This window comes from Silene latifolia, chromosome 1 (genome assembly GCF_048544455.1).
Source record: "Silene latifolia isolate original U9 population chromosome 1, ASM4854445v1, whole genome shotgun sequence".
Lineage (NCBI taxonomy): Eukaryota > Viridiplantae > Streptophyta > Magnoliopsida > Caryophyllales > Caryophyllaceae > Silene > Silene latifolia.
Genome location: NC_133526.1, coordinates 94,714,940 through 94,736,201, shown reverse-complemented (window position 1 = coordinate 94,736,201; position 21,262 = coordinate 94,714,940). Strand labels below are relative to the sequence as shown.

Sequence of the window (21,262 nt, the reverse complement as noted above, 5' to 3'; positions counted from 1 at the left end):
CACAGGCATGCCAAATGGGTAGAGTTCTTGCAGTCCTTCACTTTTTCAATCAAGTATAAAGAGGGCAAGCTCAATGTTGTTGCTGATGCACTGTCTAGGAGACACTCCCTATTGACAGTCATTGAGCAAAGGGTGCTAGGGTTTGAATTTATGAAGGAGCTGTACAAAGATGACCTTGATTTTTCTGAGGAATGGATCAAACAAGCTGAGAGTGGACCAGCTCAGGGGAAGAAATATCTGCTTCAGGAGGGATTTCTATTCTATGGGAACAAGCTCTGTGCCCAAAGGGATCATACAGGGACCTGTTGATCAAAGAAGTCCACTCAGGGGGCTTAGGAGGCCACTTTGGGGTTTAGAAAACCTTGGATATCTTGCAGGATCAGTTTTACTGGCCTAGAATGGTGGGAGATGTCCAGTTAATTCTGAGGAGGTGTTCAATTTGCCAGAAAGCCAAGATCTCATTTGAAGCAGGACCCTACACTCCTCTACCAGTCCCTGAGAAACCTTGGGAAGATGTAAGCATGGACTTCATTGTTACCCTCCCAAGAACTGCCGGGGGAAAGTATTCAATCATGGTAGTGGTTGACAGGTTTAGTAAAATTGTAACACTCGCAAAATTCTCATTTTGACATTCATAATTTATTTAACCGTTCAATTGCATTATTTTATATTTTTAAATTATTTAATTTAATTAATTCATTTTAAGCACGAATTTTATAAAAACAATATTCTAAAACTTAATTTATATAAAAATACGTATTTTAGTCGGACAGTAATAATAGTGACAGTAATAATATTAGTTCCGTCTTAAGTTAATAGAGACTCGAGACATTATTCCGTCTAGCTTTAGACCGTCACATTTCCACTTGTGAGACTAATATTTTCTCGACCTATCCTATATCGACAACACACTCACCTACCCTCTCACACTCTACCTTTTAAATCATTCTTTTATTATTATTATTATTATTATTATTATTATTATTATTATTATTATTATTATTATTATTATTATTATTATTATTATTATTATTATTATTATTATTATTATTATTATTATTATTATTATTATTATTATTATTATTATTATTATTATTATTATTATTATTATTATTATTATTATAACAAACATACCCCCTGTCCCCACCCTCTTACTCTTCCGTCTTCTTCTACTTTCCTTTTCGAAGAAAGCGCTGCAAAAAAAAAAAAAATCAAACACAACCTTAAAACTCCATTTCCGTCGAGCTTAAACCGAGATTCCGACTTCGTTTCTCAACCAAACTCCATTATTTTTGTACCATTAGCTTCCTCGTCCCTCCCTCTTTCTTTTAAGGTAAGAAAGCTTCTATTTTGTTGAGGTTTCGAAATACCGTCTTAAATGACAACTCGATTTCTTGTCTTAATCGACTCGTTTTTCCTCCTTTTAGCTGAAGACTGATGAGAGACTCCCATTTTTGACCTTTTTACATGGAAATTTGAGGAGTTAAGGTAACGGTGATAGGTTAATCGATAAATGTCGAATTTACTTGTTAATATGTCGATTTGTGTGCTGATTTTCGTGTGTTGGTCGTTCAGCTACGGAAAAGCTTCACTCTTTATGAAATTTCCGCATTAGTTTCGTATGAAACCGTAAATTTTGTTGTGTAAATTTCAGCTTGTCCATGTCTTAAGAGTCGTCTTATAACGACTCGTTTCTGGGCTGTTTTAGACGTGAAAGCAGAGGACTTTTGTAAGGTTTGTGACGGAATTTAGGGTGTTGTGAATGGTGGTTGTGGTTCATGTCGAGTGTTGAAGTTGTGGGTAGATTACTCTTTCATTTCCGTCTCAAGTATGCTCATAAATCCGTATTGGTATAATATTAGTGTAATAAGTATATTTGTGAGATGGGATAATAGTGGAATAATTTTTGTTGACAAAGATGACGGAGAAAGCTTATTGGAATTGATTTTTGTTTGAAGTAGTAAGCGATGGCGTTATTGTTAGGAATTGAATTGTTTACAATTCATGGGAATTGTTATACGTAGCAGGTGTGTTAACAAGCATAAGAGAGTTTAATTTATTAATTATGGGAAAGTCTGATTGTTAAGTGTTGGCGATAGCTATGTGTCCACTTTGGATTCATATTTAAGAACACTATTGACCTTGAGATACATTATGAGAATTGAAAATTTGGAAGCTGAATATCTTTTTGATAACTTTCGTATTGTGTTATTGTTGTCGTTCCTTTGTCCCATGACTCGTGGGTGAGTAGCTTAGAGTTCTACTTTAAGTGTTGAGCACGGTTCATTATTGGACTTTTTGACAATATCGATATTGAAATTGAGATGAAAACTGTTTACTGGTATTGAGTTATGGGTGCTTTTGGCGCCAAGTTTGAGTTATTTGAATTATTTAAATCCCACCTCATGCTTTATATAACTTAATTCGTTAAATATTTTTTATTTGTATATTTTCCTCACATGATTTATAATTGTGGAATGCATTATTTAATTATCTAAACTATATATAAAATGACGTGTTTTCAGTTTAATATGCGACTAAATTAATTATTCATGCCATGTGAGTAGTAAATAGTTTATCTTACATTTGAGTCATTTATAATTGAATGCTTGTTTTGCTTATTATAAATGGTTCACTTCCGTTTGTTTACATTTTTATTCAAGTGACAAATATTGAAGAAATGGGTTACTTATTCATATTCATGAATATAATTTTATTGCTTTAAGAAAACTAAGGATGCAGCAAGCATAACTGAATTGTACTTAAAGGAGATTGTGAAGCTGCATGGGATTCCAAAAACAATCGTGTAAGACAGGGACACCAAGTTCATGAGTTATTTTTGGAAGACACTATAGAGGCTCTTGAAAACTAGGCTACTGTTCAGTACCTCACACAACCCACAGACTGATGGCCAAACAGAAATCACAAACAAGACCCTTGGGAGAATTCTGAGGTGCATAGTTAGCAAGTCATTAAAAGACTGGGACCTGAAGCTAGCACATGCAGAATTTGCATTCAATAGAGCACCCTCATCTGCCACAGGACACAGTCCTTTTGAAGTTGTCTATGGCATGAATCCTCTTATGCCTCTAGACCTATCTTCTTTGCCAAGGGAGGAGGTGAATTGGGATGCCCAGAAAAGAGCTGCACAAATGTTAAGGCTACATGAGTCTGTGAGAAAGAAAATTGAGAAGTCAAATGAGCAGTACAAGAAACAGTCCAAGGTCCCTAGGAAGAAAAAAGAGTTTGAAGCAGGAGATTTGGTATGGCTACACCTGAGAAAGGAGAGATTTCCAGCAAAAAGGGGAAATAAGCTGATGCCTAGAACTGATGAACCTTTTGAGGTCATTGAAAAGGTTGGGGCCAATGCTTATAAGATTGATCTAACTGGTGAGTATGGAGTAAATGGAACATTCAACATAGGGAATCTCAGTCCCTACTATGACTCAGAGGAGGAGAGAACTGTAGGCTTGAGGTCAAGCCCTTTAGAAAAAGGGGGGTTAAGCTGAGGCCATGGCCTTAATTTTCTAAGCAATGGCCTAGCTCAGTCCAACAATGACCAAGCCACAGCAGGCCACTACAGCAGGGATCAAACCAGGATAAATCTCAGTTTTGAAGGCAGGCCTAACCAGCACCAGTCAAACCAGCAGCAGCCATCCTAGCTAGTTGAATCCCTTTTTAATTAAGTCCAAAACAACCCAAGGAGCCAGGCCAGGAGACCAATAGCAACCACAGAAATTAAACTGGAGCCAAGCTGCAAGTTGGGACAGGAGAGCATAAAGCATAAAGCAACTTTCCATTTCCGTCTAAGCATTTGAAGACTGTCCTTAAAAGAACCTAGGGGTGAGCAAGTTTAGGTCCGGACCGGAAAAATGGACCGGACCGGACCGGACCATTTGGTCTGGACCAAACCCGGATCGAATTTTTTAGGTCTGGTCCTCGGTCCTCATTTTTTGAGTTTTCGGTCTTCGGTCCTGTCTGGACCAAACCCGGATATTTTAGGTCCGGACCAAATGGACCGAATTTTATGTTTCTAAAGACTATCATTACATTATTATAAACTAAATTACCATTTTATCTTCACAAGACATTATAAATTAATATTGAGTATTTTTTTCTCAAAAACAATCGTCTAATTATTTATCGACATTTAATTTAGAGAAAATTGTTGATTACAGCCTTTTATAAACCACTTTTTGAAAATTATAGCCTTATATAATTTTTTTTGAAAATTACATCCAAAATATTACTTTTCTTCTAAAATTGCACCAACTTGAGGTTTTCGGTGAATTTTGATGATGTTTTTATGATGTTTGAGGTGATTAATTGGTTTGTGTTAAGGAGAGGGAAGAAATCTGGGTAAGTAGGCTCTCAAATAATAAAGGGTACATCATAAAAACATCATCAAAATTCACCAAAAACCTCAAGTTGGTGCAATTTTAGAAGAAAAGTAATATTTTGGATGTAATTTTCAAAAAAAATTATATAAGGCTGTAATTTTCAAAAAGTGGTTTATAAAAGGCTGTAATCAACAATTTTCTCTTTAATTTAGTGAAACTTAAATGTAATTATCATACACGAAATAGTGAAAGAATTAGTTCTAGGTCCATTTCGGTCTAAGACCGGACCGGATCGAATATTTCAGGTTTGGTCCGGTCCAAGACCGAAAGGTTTAGGTCCGGTCTTCGGTCCACAAAAAAATTTATTTTCGGTCTTCGGTCCGGTCCGGTTTGGTCCGGTCCGGTCCGGTCTTGGACCGATGCTCAGCCCTACTTGGCCTTGTCCCATACATTTTCAGATAGCACCTAGAGAAAGTCAAGGCTTCATCCAGTCCTTTATGCAAGCAGCCAAAGTAGCCAACTGCCCAATGCAAGCAACCTGTCACTTTCAACCTTCAGTTACCTTTTGTTTTCACTTTAGTTTATCTTTTCACCTTATATCCGTTTGTAAAATATTTCCTTATGTTTCTTTGCTTCCTAAGAACATTTCCCGGCCCTTGGATGAGATATCTAGGGTTTATTTGTAACCTAAAGACAAGGAGAGGCCAATATAAGGACCTCTACCTCCCACTGTTTGAGGCATATTTTTGAAAATTGAAAACCTTGAGATTTCTCTCAACAAATCAAATCTTATTAACTTTGCTGAGTCTTAGTTATAAGTCAGGCTTAATAGTGTCTTGTGCTTGCTTGGATACTAATTAAGTACCTGGTGGTGTGTCTTGGACAATCCTTTGCTTGCCGTGGTTTGTTTGAGTCACATTGTGTCTGAGTTTGTCATAACCTGTGCTTGCTGTGGTTGTGTCAAGTTTAGGCGTCCAAATTGTTGAGCTAATTTCCTATGCTTGCTGTGGATTTTAGTTTGATAATTATATCCCTTTGGCATTCAAAAATTATCCCAGAAATCAGTCACAATTCCAGTCAGGTCTTCTTCAGAGTTCTGTCTGTCAGTCTGAGTTTTTTATTCATTTAAAATTACTTAAACTACTTGTAAAATCTTAAAATTTGGCTCAGTTTTAGTTCATCATTAGGTCTAAACTGTCATCAAAATTCGGTATTTTAGAGGGCCATTTGCTATTTTTACCAAATCACTGAAAGACATTGCATTTTCAGTTGTGTTGGGGAGCTTATCAGGATTCTTATTGAATTTCCTGATAGTCCATGTAGTTTACACTGCATTGTGTGCCTATATATGTTGATGTTAAGCCTAGATCTGGTGATGTTTTGCCGGAATATGTAAGGATTCAATAACCCTCAAATTAAACTCTTTAATTTTATATCTAATTACTCATTGATTAAATATGTTGATCTTATGCATGCATAACAAAATATAAAGCAAAGATAAGAAGAATGTTTCTTACAATATGGAAATTGGATTTTAAGGGCACAAGTAAAAACTCCTTTCCTACTTGTTCTTGAGCTTAAAATATATGGATAATCCTCCTTGTCTCAGTAATGTGAGATCCTCCTTTTAATTGCACCAAGACTCACCCTTAAAACTAATTTATATATTAACTAGATATATATAATTAGTGACCTTAAAATTAATCTTATTATTATTTCTATTACTACTTTTAGTAATCTAAATATAAGATTTTTGAACAATTTAATTTTTCTTTTCTAAAACTTTATTTTAGAGAGAAAAGGAGAGAAGAGTAAGAAGTGAATTGTGTAAGAATGAATGAGTGAATAATAAGAACAATTCTTATAATAAAAGGAGGGGAGAAAACCGGTGGGTAGAGAGAGGGAGGAGAGCCAATGCATGAAAAAACTTCTCATGCAAATGTCCTTATCAAAACTTGTTAGAGTGTAGAATAGGCTATCATTGTAATCATTGTGTATTCCACTCAATAAAACAACTTAGCCATTTCTTCCTAATCCCTCCATAAAACCGGTTTTCACATGTAATATTGAGTCCATTTTATTTTTATCAATTTGTCATTTTGTCATATAATATGTAACATGTAACATGTAGCATGTTATTAATAATATTAATGCATATTTAACAATTAAATATCATTACATATATTAATTTAATTATATACAATAATTGACTAGTAATTCCCAATTACATGTAAATAAAATGATCCATGTTAATATAATCTACAACATATTGCAATTATAATTAACTGTTCATTCTTAATTTAATTGTTTCACAAACAAAATTTTAGTAATATAACATCTTAATTACTAAAACGAATCTCATTTAATCGAATTACAATAAGATTCATATTCTTACTCACATTCGTGAATTGTTCTATTTTAAGGAATTAATTAATCTGTATCATTATACAATTAATTAATTTTATCTCTTAAGGGAATTGTCCTTTAGGTGTGACCTTAAGGGATCAACTGATCACCACCGTCAAACGACAGTAATGTCAAACTCTAGTCAGCCAATCATTACCGATTAATGTTGATCAGTTGATGTATAAAAATGAATCATCCCTTTATGTATTCTTATTATGAGTTTTAATAATGTGATCGCACTATTGTCGAGGACACATACTCCAACAATCTCCCACTTGTCCGAGACAAGTGTGCGTCACCAATTCTCTTGTCCTATTACTATCTCCCACTCAATGCAAGGTGTCTTGCAGGTCGTTCTTGCAAGTGATCATATCTAGAGTGGTTTCCTCGATCTGGAGAGTAACTGTCTGACCGGAATTATCTACCGTAGATACCTTCCGAGCGTGGCCACGCATTTTCAGTTCACTACTCCTCGAGTGGCCCTGAGATTTTTAAATAACCCTGACAAGGGGATGGACAATTCCTATCGCACTATTCCCTTTGTTTAGCCATAGCTCATCATGACCCAAAAGATGCCCATTAGACTTCATTTACGAAAATCGTAGAGCATAATTTAAAGTCACTCAGAAACTATGCCAACTTGGGCGAATAGTCTTTGGTCAAAGAATTGACTCAAAAGAATACTATAGTAGCTCTCGCCACGACCAGGCTATATGAATTACCAAAACTCTATAAGCGGTCACAACCCGACAAATTATCTCTTACAGTCTATCTATGTGATCGACTGGTCATCTCTTATGACCCTATGGCACTTGAACTTGCCATCAATCGACTCACAATCTAGTCACTTAATGACATCACCTCATATGAGTGACCAGGGGAAATTACTATGTTAATCCAGTTCACTTCAATAGGGTTCAATGTTGTCTCAACAACCTATTCAGATATAACAAGGTAATAGATGAGTTTAATAAACTCAAACGATAAATGCGATTATCACATATGAATAGTCAATACCAAATTACTACTTCATATCTTATAATCTAAAGTGTATATATTATACTTATCAAGGTGCAATAAAAGCTTGGTTAGTGGATATACCATGTATCTATTTGGTCTAACTTTATGAATTGCTTTCTCCTTCTATTCAATGTCATTTCTAATGTCATGAATTTCTCTGAGTATATGTCTAGATTTCTTCATAGACTTGGGCTTTTTAACTTGTAAAATACTCCCACTGTTATCATATAACATGTGATAAAATACTTGGCGAAAGGATCTACCCATAGTTCCTTTATTAATCACCATATCACAACGTACTCAAACTCCATTTGTAGAATTTGCAATGATTGATACTAAAATATTTTTCTAGTCACTTACTCCCGAGTCAATAAAATTAGCCTAGGATTTCGTTAAATCCTTATAGGTTTGGAAACTAAAGTTTGTGCAACCCTTCAACACACAACTTAGTATGTCTTCCAAACACAAGAACAGATCCTCATTTCTTCTCAGGAATTATAGTGGATGTTCTTGAAGGATTTCAAATGACTTTTATACAAAATAACTTGTCATTGACTCATTATGCTCCAAGCATATGATTCATCATGACATGTGCATACATTGGCATACATGATCGTTCTAATGGTGGAAACATTAGCAATCGATTTCATGTGATCAACAACTCATGGGGTTCAGTGAATGACTACGACTCTATCATAGTAATTCCACTTTCATCTAAATGAATAACCTCCTCAACCTATGTTGATATCAAACCGATAATGAATCTTATCAACATAAGATACTTATCTACATGCCAACTTAAAATTCCCTATATAATAATAGATTTGGAATCTTAAAAAATGCAACATGTCCTTTTTCATCGAGAATTGAAAACAAAAACACTCCTTCATCAACGGTAGTCTTAACATGTCATCCTCAATGATATTAATATGAAAGACAATTTCTCCCACTGATCTCTATGTCTAAACATGACAATATTTGACTCCCACTTAAATCCATGTACATTTATGGTTTCTCGATAACTCGAGTAAAACTATTTTCTTATCACATAACTTGAGATGATCATTATAATTTCTAAGTGTTGATTAAAATCTTGTGTTAATATCACACACTCACACCATTTCTAAATACTATTTAGAAATTGGTCTTAACATCTAACTCGATTATTTATACTTTGAGGTGTAGCAATGATAATATGGATCTTTGCGTAGTTACCCTTTAACTCAGCTTTGTGCACAATTTAATGTCTATCCATACAACTCTTACGTATAGACTTCACATTGGTTCGTTAGGCTCTTATGTAAATTGAATTGAAATTACTCGATATAACCACTTCATAATCTTTATAAAAGATCACTTTATTTTGGTCTCTTCACTAGTCTTGAGTTTGACCTAACAAGCTATCTTTTGGTCTCCTCACTAGTCGAGAGTTTGACCTAATAAGCTTTCTTTTGGTCTCCTCACTAGTCTCGAGTTTGACCTAAGAAGCTTTCTTTTGGTCCCCTCACTAGTCTCGAGTTTGATGCTAATTTTCTCCCACTCTATCTTTTGAAAAATACGCCTATTTTATCGAAAGATAGCTATGTAAGCAACAAACTATTCTCAAGAGTAAATGTCGCACATTATGACCTTAATAGATGACCCTCTTGTAATGACATTGTAATCTAGTATTAAGATAGACTAACCTTTATAAGATAAAGGATTGGACTCATATCCATGTCTTATACAATTTTAGGGTCTTAAGACCTCCCATAACCCGTATGGAGTCTTCTAGGTGGTTTACAAGTCTTAGTTATAAGTGGCGTTTTCAATTGGTTTCTAAAATTCTCTACTTAGAGTTCAAATAACTCTATTTGACTTTTTAATCATTCTATCTTATCTTAAATAAGATGTGATATTTGGCCATAAAAGTATAAGAGGGAATAAAATTCATGGCTTATGAACTTATTACAATGATCCAATTGTTGTAATTCTTTTATGATCAATTTAAGTCAAATCAATTTATGTTGTTGATGTGAAAGGTGCATAATGACAAGTTTTTAGAACAAATAAAATTCCATAAACCGAATGACTTGGGTTGAAAACCAAGCCATTAAAATTCATACAACCATTGTTTGCAAAATGGAAATAAAACAAACTTCCATGTCCAACATGGAAATCAAAAGAAGTTCTAAAAACAATAAGCCAAAATACAATAAAACTACGTAGACAATACAAAATAAAAAGCCAAGCTTCCATAGGTCTTCTACTATGGGCGGCTACACTATCATCCCTTGTTGAAGATCATTCTCAAGCTTGCTTGTCCTTGCCTTTGTCTTTGCTCACATGCCCTATATCACATTTAAAGGGGGTGAGAATCACAACTTGTATCAAAATACCAAAGTTGGGATTTATATCAATAACACAATAAATTAGAGAACTTATTACCTAATGGAGTCACACGTCCAACTTTAACATCTCCAAGATACTTTGGGCAATTTCGCTTCTAATGGCCCGTACCACAACAATAGTGACACTTATCTTCGGAAGATGCACCCTTTTTGGGCTTGGATGAGCTATTACAAATAGCTTTCCCTTTGCCCTTGTTGGGAGTGGGTTTCTTACCCTTTCTAGCGCTTTTCTTGAATTTCCCTTTGCTCTTTTCATTAATATTGAGGACATCCTTAGTCGCACTCACATTGAGACCCATGTCCCTCTCGGCTTGTACAAGCAAGTTGTGCAATTCATGGAGATAGGTTTTCATGTTTTGCATATTGTAGTTTACCCTAAACTGTACAAATGCTTTGATGCGATTTAAGGAATGGAGAACTCGGTCAATAACGAGTTGTTCGGGAATTTTAACCTTTTGCAATTTGAGCGTTTCAACATGCTCAATCAATTTGAGTACATGAGGGTTCACTTTTCGACCCTCCTTGATGTTGAGCTCAAAGTATGCGGAGGCCGCCTCACATTGGATGATCCTAGGAGCTTGTGAAAACATGGTCACAAGCTTGGTGTAGATCTTATAGGCGGTGCCTATCTTAATAGCACTCCTTTGGAGATCGGCATCCATAGAGAAGATCAAAACATTCTTGATCGCGGCCGATTCCTTTAGGTAAGCCTCATAGGCCTCCCTAACCGCGGCGGTGGACCTAGTAGTAGGTATAGCGGGAGCGGCTTCGGTAAGGTAACGAAGCTTGTCGTCACCTTCCGCGGCCAAGCGGAGTTACGCATCCCAATCGGCAAAGTTAGTGCCATTCTTTTCAAGTTTACATCGATCCATGAAGGATCGGAGCCAAGAAGCATTAGTGAGAGGTGGAGTGGTTACACTAGTAGAAGCGGATGAAATCGGAGTTGTCATTGCAAATTAATTGAAATTGTCTACAAAAAGGAAATGAAGGAAACAATTAACATTTATCATTTTTACTTGTAAACATTTTAACAAGGTTTTAAAGAAAAAAAATGCATTTATATAATGACCTCGCACCTAAATTATATAAATGATTCCGAGATCCAATTTTATACAAACATGGGTACGGAAACCGATACAACCCATACTTGGATAAATTTGGTGAATTAACTCTTTAATTGATTCTACTATAGAATTCTCGGTCGATGTATTTCATAAATTCCAACTGTAGCCCCGGAACATAAGACTAGTCTTTATATCCCGTTGAGTCCAATCAAATTTCGCGTGTAATAACGTTTTATTACCCCACTTACCCAATGAAAAATGAAAGTACCACGGGGAACCGAATCTACCCCAAATGTCAAAGGGATTCATGAGTCCTACTATATTTGGTAAGGCTAATCTCAATTTTAAACATGTGAGAGGTCTTGTCGATTTATTATCTATCATCTTTAAGTGAACTAAGTCGATGAATACTCGATAATTATAATTGACAATAGTCGATAAGACGATTAAATATGCATGTGTAGTTATGGCGATTTGGGAATGCATGCAAACATATAAAGCAAGCAAATAAAGAAAACAAATTTCCTAGTATGGCCTTTCCTAAAATAGAAAATCTTATATTCTATTACATATTCGGAAACCAACTCCTTTGGTCCCTTGAATCTTCACGTGACACGCCTCCCAAGGACAAACACCGTCTTGATCGGAACTCCTTTCCGAATAGCACCGTCTTTAGGAAACTCCGGGATTACAAATAATTAAATAATAAAATGTACATTGTACTTCCTATTATACATTTGTAAAATGAAATCTAAATAAAATAAAATAAAAGTGATACGAGATCACAATAAATTACAACTGAATCAATATTCCCTTACATTACGGGTAATATCGATTAAACTAAGGCCATACTAAGATAAAATTACATAATTCAAAATTATATAAAAGAAATATGACATTCATCAATGAAAAATGCAGCAATATGATATGTGACTAACATGCGAATAATGTGCCAAATCGCCCTATTTAAACTTATATCGTAAATATAATCCGGTTTTATGGATATTCGCAATTTTAACTTATTAAAATTACATAAAATATTACTAAAATCAAATTTTAGTCCAAGTTAATTATCCTAACACCTTAGGACTCAAAAATTAGTCATCACTCAATTTTTGACAATAATTCAACTTGTTTGCTCATTTTTGACCTTAATATCATAACATTTTGTGAAATAAATCCAAATTTAATTACAATAATTTCAAAATTTTAATTTTAAATTTTTTAATATTCTCTAAAAATTCCATGACACTCATAATGTAAAAAATCTAGGTTAAAATTTTCGAATTTGTTTCGAGAAAAATATAGTTGGAATTTATCGATTTTATCTAATAAAACATCTAAAGCATATGAAGATTAATCTAATAAATGTTCCAACTTTATATCTGATATGTGGGATAAAAATGCAACCTAAAATAATTTTCTCATGCCACTTAATTTGTTTTAGCTATTTATGCTAAAATAGTCACCATTTATGTCATTTTTACACCTAAAAATTCATAAATCATGCAAAATGAATCAAGTTCATCTAAAATTTTACACACAATGAGTAAAATGTGCATGTGACAACATATTAAAATTTCATGGCCTGTTTCGAAGTTTAAGTAATTTTAACCATTTTACCTCCATTTATGTCATTTTTAAATCATAAAAATCATAAATCATGCAAAATAAATCAAATTTATACGAAATTTTACATACAATAAGTAAAATATGCATGTGAGGTCATATAAAAAAATTCAAGGTCAGAAACAAAGTTTAACTATTTTTAGCATTTTAATTACCATTTTATACATTTAAATGTAATAAAATTACTAAAAATCATTAAAATGAGCTAAAAAATACCATAAATCATCAAAATGACCTAAATTCATTTTAGGACCAGAATATATGACATGCAAAATAATTTCATGGCTTAATCATATAAATCACAAATTTCTAGTTTTAATTTAGTCGGAAAAACTAAGCCGATTATGCTTGCAATAACCAAAGCTCATGATACCACTTGTAAGGATTCAATAACCCTCAAATTAAACTCTTTAATTTTATATCTAATTACTTATTGATTAAATATGTTGATCTTATGCATGCATAACCAAATATAAAACAAAGATAAGAAGAATGCTTCTTACAATATGGAAATCAGATTTTAAGGGCACAAGTAAGAACTCCTTTCCTACTTGTTCTTGAGCTTAAAATATATGGATGATCCTCCTTGTCTCAATAATGTAAGATCCTCCTTTTAATTGCACCAAGACTCACCCTTAAAACTAATTTATATATTAACTAGATATATATAATTAGTGACCTTAAAATTAATCTTATTATTATTTCTATTACTACTTTTAGTAATCTAAATATAAGATTTTTGAACAATTTAATTTTTCTTTTCTAAAACTTTATTTTAGAGAGAAAAGGAGAGAAGAGTAAGAAGTGAATTGTGTAAGAATGAATGAGTGAATAATAAGAACAATTCTTATAATAAAAGGAGGAGGGGGGGGGGGGGAAACCGATGGGTAGAGAGAGGGAGGAGAGCCAGTGCATGAAAAAAATGCTCATGCAAATGTCCTTATCAAAACTTGTTAGAGTGTAGAATAGGCTATCATTGTAATCATTGTGTATTCCACTCAATAAAACAACTTAGTAATATTGAGTCCATTTTATTTTTATCAATTTGTCATTTTTTCATGTAATATGTAACATGTAACATGTTATTAATAATATTAATGCATATTTAACAATTAAATATCATTTTATATATTAATTTAATTATATACAATAATTGACTAGTAATTCCCAATTACATGTAAATAAAATGGTCCATGTTAATATAATCTACAACATATTGCAATTATAATTAACTGTTCATTCTTAATTTAATTGTTCACAAACAAAATTTTAGTAATATAACATCTTAATTACTAAAACGAATCTCATTTAATCGAATTAAAATAAGATTCATATTCTTACTCACATTCGTGAATTGTTCTATTTTAAGGAACTAATTAATCTGTATCATTATACAATTAATTAATTTTATCTCTTAAGGGAATTGTCCTTTAGGTGTGACCTTAAGGGATCAACTGATCACCACACCGTCAAACGACAGTAATGTCAAACTCTAGTCAGCCAATCATTACCGATTAATGTTGATCAGTTGATGTATAAAAATGAATCATCCCTTTATGTATTCTTATTATGATTTTTAATAATGTGATTGCACTATTGTCGAGGACACATAATCCAACAGAATATGGTGATGTTATGCCTGAGTCTGGTGATTTGCTCATTGGTTACTCCGTTGTTGTAGCTGATTCTGGTGATTTTGTCCCTGAGTCCTTGGGAGATTTGGATACTATGGTTCCAGATTCTTGCATGCATGATCAGATATTGCTCGAAGATGATGAGCGGAAGGCTAGGGAGGAGATGGCGAGATTTATGAAGGAAGATGTAGAGAAAAGGACACCGAAATGGTTAGCGAGGCAAACGTCTGTTGAGCATAGACATTGGTTTCTGCAAGAACTCACTAAATATTGGCCTATGTTTGGTCTTGAACTTGAAGATTTAGATAAAGAGGAAAAGAAAGATGAAGATGCACGGAGGTCTATTACTGTTACCCCTTCTCTCAATTTTTTTTCTTAATATTTTTGTTTTTGTGAGGACTAATGATAAAATTATTGCCTTCAATTGGGTTATTTTCTTTTTAAATTAATTGTTAATGCTCAATGATCTCTGTTTGAGAGCATTACTATGCCAAAAACGACACAATCCATGCATTACGCCACCACTATTGAATGTGATGAGGCTATGTGTGGGTTGTGTTGTTACTTTGTTCAAAACTGAAATGCCTAAACTATTGAAGTCTTACGACAAGTGCACAGATGCCTTTTACATTTCATTAATGATGATTGTTCAAATTCATTTGTGCAAAGTTCACTTCTGACCACAACATCTTGTAGAAATGTGCAAAAACTTGTTGATCTGGTACTTCTAAATTGATGTCCTGGTGATTGTTGATGTGGTACTTCAAAATGTGCAAAAGTTGGTTGATAATGTGCTTCGTCACTTTGATAATACCGCTAGTTGTTTTAGCTCTAGCTTGTTCAAAATATGCCAAAAACTTTATATGCTCTACTCCTTGCATCTTCCTGTACACAATACTATGAAATTTGAACTGTCATTAGTTGTCTGCATTACCTGAACACATGTCTATGAAAAACTCCTGATGCCTATCTTCAACATCTGTTGGAGCATTACTGCAACCTGGTTGGTTAGTAATGTTACCAAGAGGTTCAATGTGACCTATTGGATCATTACTACTACTAGCTTGATCAGTAACACTGCCTGCATTGCTGCCTGTATTATTAATTGAATTTACTAATTCAGTGATTGAACTTCCATGGCCAAGATTTTCTACATATCTTATGCACTCCTTAACTAAATCCACATCAGCAGTTAAATACTCAGGTAGTATACCAGTTGCTGCCAGTTTAGACTTGTGTATGTGAGGAACTGGATAATCATTTATACCTTTGAGTTGCATTATTTCTAACATGCATGCCTGCAATGTGATGAAAACATAGTTAAGTTTAATTACTTTTAACTCATTAAATGCTTTGGTGGTATTTTCTACCAATTCACTCAATACTTTGGACTTTTTATTTTGTTGAAGGGATTGAATTGCTCTGAAAAATCTCAAGTCCAGCACATTTAAATCTATAGAATTTGGTGGTTGGTGACTGGATTTAATATTCCACCCATCTAAAGTTGCCGCCCTTTTGAAATCTACATCCTTGTTGTTAATATGGGGTCTTGCATTCTCCTGTTGTATCAGGATGTCTTTACTGTAATTTGATGACCATTTTGCCTTTATGACTGGTAACACTTGGTTGATTAGCATTTTTGTGACCTGTTTAGTAATTGACTCTATGCATTTAGTTTCTAATGTCCCTGCACTTCTATTTTTGGTTTTTCTCTTGGCTGGAACCTCCATTACAAATGGCCATAAACCCAACTTCCCATCACATATGATTTTCTTGTTGGGACCATATTTAGGTCTTTTTTCCCTTTTACCCAAGTAAAACCTTTGACTAGTTTTGGTTATAGAAAACCATTTCTCATGCATGTGAACAACATTATTTTGATCCTTAAAAGTAAATTTTTTGGTTACTTGATCATAATGTAAATGCTGAAGGCAATAAATTAATCTATCAAGTTTATTGTTATCTTTCAAACCTGCTTTATTACTTTTGTGTGAGAGTTGATTTCTTCTTGTTGCACCCATCTGTTAACTGTAGATTAACTCACACCCAACCCATTTGCAACTTCTTGTTGAGTGACCCTCTTTGTCAACTCAATATTCTTCAGCTTTTCAATATCAAACTGAAGTCTGTTTTTCATTTTTCTGCCTTTCAGTTTGCTGTTCACATTTATTACTTGTGTTGCTTAATTTTGTTTCTTCCCTTCTTTCCATAAGTCTGTTATGGTCTTCCTGCAAACCCCAAACTGAGATGCCACTTCTGACATTGAACCATATTTGGGTTTTCCATTGATTGTTTTCTCTAGTAATATTTGAATAATTCTTTTTTCTTTCTAAGTTGGTAAGATTTTTTTTTTTCCATTTATTGATTCTTTTTGGCTGGATGCTTCTTAATGAAAGTTTTCTTTTGGATGTATGCTTATAAATAAAGAACAAGTTATTCTATTTATAGTGAAAAGAACTTTGCATAATTTAAATTTGGATGATTGGTGTAAAAATGAAATGTTTATGAAATTTGGCTCCTTATTTCAATTTTGATGCCAAATTTCTATTTATGGTGACTAACTTGAAGTAACTTGACTTTGACATATTTGGTTTTTGGTTGAAGGACAACCAACTTGGCTGATTAAGCAAAGAAAACCCAGTCAATTCTGAAGTCCTCTAATCCCTTCATTAAAATGTGTAATTTGTTTGATTAGTGTACTGTAATTTTTTAAATTTGTTCATTATAAACTAAGTACTGTAATTTTTAAAGCTAAACCATGTATATTGTAAAATGGAGGCATGTCTCCATAGGTAATGACTATATAACAACCTGTTTTTTGTATAATTATTTTAATAATGGTAGTTTTTGGAGGGAACAATTAGTGATTCTTAACTGGTTGTTGAACTATAATGAAATGGCTGTTGTTGTTTTGGAGGGAAGGATTATGAACATTAAGCATGATGGTCCCTTATTTACATTTTAATTAATCTCTCTCTCTCTCTCTCTCTCTCTCTCTCTCTCTCTCTCTCTCTCTCTCTCTCTCTCTCTCTCTCTCTCCATTCTCCAAGGCCCACAACACACTTATATTTATTGTTTATACTCCCCCTCTTAATTCTTGTGCCCTAAAACAAAGGGAAGAAAATATGGAATTGGAGGGAGTAATTTATGAAAAAGTCCTTTAAAAAAAGAAAAAAAACTCTTATAAAAGCGGAGCAGTTAATCACGGTAGCTCGCCAGGTTGTGTACATGACACACAGATCAACACGAATCATTTCCAGCACATTTTGAGTGAGCATCTCGGAAACCTTCCCAGTAGGTCACCCATCCTAAGACTACTCGCAGTCAAGAACACTTAACTGTGGAGTTCTTTTGCATGGATAACCAGAAAAGAAAGTGCACTTTATTGATATGAGTAGTACTTTCAATCCCTTTAAGCACTAGTCATTTAAGCCTATCAATGGACCTCTTCAAGAAGGAACCCCACCCGAATAACGTCTTCGGTTCAGTGGAGTTTTACATCCGACCAGTCCAAACTCTGACAAACCTCATGCCAGACTACTTATGATTTATATTAAAAAACAAAATAATTAATGATTACATTTAAATACAAAGAACCTAATTATGATTTATTTATTTATCTTTAAAAAAAAAAGAAAAAGAAAAAACAAGACAACACCTATGTAACACCCCTATTTTCCGTTCAATATTTCTTTAATTTATTTTCCCATATTTCGTATTTTATTTTCTGGGAAAATATCCTTCTTTTATTTTACCGTCTGGTCTAGCTCGAAATTCGGTGAAAACCCGCTTTGCCTATGGGTTTCACGTGTGATAGTAGTAGATAGGTGAGTTTTGAGTTTAGGCCTGGATTAAACCCATGAGCTCTTCTATAAATAAGAGGGAAAGCTAAATTCTTGCATCCTTTTTTCCACATAATTCTAAAAACCCTAAACATAGTTCCCCCTCTCTTTTTCTCTCCCTTGGTGTCGCGCGAGATCTCGCCTAGGGTTTCGTGCCACCCTTTCGTTTCCTTCTGATGTGACTCATATTTGAGCACATTTAGTCCCCGAATTAACCTCATTCCTATGATTTCTAGCACCTATTAGGGTCATTTCTTATCTTTAGTTTCCCATTTTGCATATTCTTTGAGGTTTTGTGTCCTTGGTAGGAGATGATTGCTAGCCTTGCATTTATGGAGCAAAATGGATCGCATCTAATGACCAAGCATTGAAGAGGAGACCGACACTAGAAGCCTACGCAAATAAATAAAGTGAAATGGGCAATGATGAAAGATCCGCGCATCCCTAAGACAGTCTCCACGGATTGTTAGGGAGCCAAGAACAAGAGAAGAACCCTGTCCCAGGATCCGAGCATTCTGAGCCCAGGACGAGCGTCCCAGAGCCAGGATCCGAGCGTCCCGACTGTCAGCCCGAGCAGATCACCTCACAAGACAAGGCGTGCTTCAGCTCAATCCGCGCGTGTCCCTGGGGAGTTGCAACCCAATCCGCGCATGTCCCTCAGGAGTTGCAAATTATCAAGCTTCTCTTAGGGTCTTAATCGTCATTTAAGCCCTTAGTAACCCTAATCCTTGTACTTAATTTTAGTATAAATACCCTATTGTACTAGCTTAGAAATATCATATCATAATCAATTCCTTAATTTAGTCTTAATCAAAGTTGTAATACACATTTCAATATTAATCACATCTTAATCTTTCCTTAATTCTCTCAATTGTTCTTAGTTTTAGTTGGGTAATTAGAAGATTATTTGGGTTTATTGGAGGATTGACAACCTTCCATCAATCATCAAGTTTATTTCTATTATTCTTTGCTTTATTATTTGGATCATCTCAAGTAGGTATAATCTCCTTTTACCTTTGCTTAATTATTGTTAATCACATCATTTGTTCATCATGTTTTACTTTGTCAGTATGATTGACAACCTTATTAGCATGTTAAACTTGATCATGAGTGAATAGTCCTTTAGCTAGGGTTAATGGGGAATTAGGGGAAATAATCATGGGAATTGATCTATGCTTAATCTAATATGCTTTCATAATCACTTGCTTGCTTGTTGTGATTTCAACCTATGCACATGTTATGTTTGATGAAATGCGAGATTATGAATCCTTGCATTTTTTACCCATCTCTTATCTTTTCAACGAGGCTTGTAAGATATAAGCCAACTCGAGCCTTGTTAGACCATGCATAGAGTTGAATAGGAAGAGACTAAGTCGACTTGTAGGTGTTGTAAAGTCTTGATCGGCTCGGCTCCGGGACCTAAATCTTCCTAGGAATTGTAAGATATACACTAACTCGATTCCATCACAACAATAAGTTGCTTGCATCTATTTGAGAACATGTTTGTATGATCTATTTCCATGATTCCCTTATGAACCCGTGACACCCTAGTGCCTTTAATCATTTGTTTACAACCCCTTTAATTGCTTTGCTTTATTTTCATTAATTTACATTCATCTTGTTGATTAGTTTAGATTACATCTCATCTCAACCCAATTTGTGACACCCTAAAACATAAACTACTTGCAATTGAAATCCTAAATCAATAACCGTCCCATTGGATCTGACCTTTACTTACCACTCCACTAAAGAGTAGTTTGTAGAGTTAGAAATATTGTTTTGGTTGGTAGCTTTGACGACGAGATTTAATACCGAACCAAAAATGGCGCCGTTGCCGGGGAAGGTGTTCATTGATTTGATTTTTGTTAATTTTTTTTAGTTGTGTCTTTCTTTACCTTGGGGAAGTCAATCTCCTCAAGGATTATTCTAATTGTTTTCTAGTTGTTTGATATTTTGCATGACTAGGAGATCACAAGGTAATTTATTACCTATTGATTTCGAGATTGAAAGGACCTTAACCAACAATAGAAGAGTTGCTAGAGGTACTTCAAGAGTAGTAGGTATTGGAGAAATTGTGGACATTCAACCAAATAACATTGAGTTTGTCAATCCTTTTGCAAGAGAAAGAGAGGATAACCCAATTCCAAACCCACCACAAAATCAACCAACAATGCCTAAATTTTCATCACATTCCGTACCAACCGAGGAGAACCTACCAAACGGTACTCCTACACCACCACATTTAACCGGTAATTTCATTTCCAAATCCGCATTCATACAATTAGTTGAGAAAAGTCAATTTGGAGGGATGCCTAGTGAAGATCCTCATTTACATATGGAGACTTTTTGTGATTATTGTGATGCAATTTCTCAAACCGGAGTTACTCAAGACCAAATCCGATGGGTATTGTTTCCTTTTTCCTTGATCGGTACCGCAAAGCAATGGTTGAAAAGCCTAGACAAGGCTACCCTTGGTATTGATTCATGGAAGGTTAGCACTTGCCTTCTACAAGAAATTCTATCCTCTGGAGAAGACAAATATGTTGAGAGCTCAAATCACCGGGTTCAAGCAAAGGAATCAGGAATCATTATATGAAGCATGGGAGAGATTTAAGGACACTTACCGTTCTTGTCCACACCATGGACTTAGTGAGTGGTTCCTTGTGCAACAATTTTGGAACGACTTATATGAAGACTCACGCAATATGGTTAATATGGGATCCAATGGGAGGTTTACCGAAGTTGATGCCAACCAAACATGGGCCAAAATCGAAGAGATGGCGGTTCATAATTCCCAATATAGTAGGCCTCGAAAGGCCACTAGAGGGGGAAAGCATGAGGTAGAGTCCATCACACAATTGGGTGCTCAACTAAGTGCTCATATTGACACTATCAATTTGAAGTTTGAGAAGGCTATGGCTAAGCTTGATGAAGCTT

The 21,262-nt window shown here is 34.5% G+C and overlaps 1 non-coding gene across 1 annotated transcript; it reads right to left on the bottom strand.

The window, feature by feature from the left end:
* Positions 1-20,865: 20,865 nt before the first annotated feature.
* On the bottom strand, positions 20,866-20,972 carry LOC141620363 (small nucleolar RNA R71). Its single transcript, XR_012531945.1, has one exon. It is a non-coding gene; the product is annotated as a small nucleolar RNA R71 (small nucleolar RNA).
* Positions 20,973-21,262: the final 290 nt, after the last annotated feature.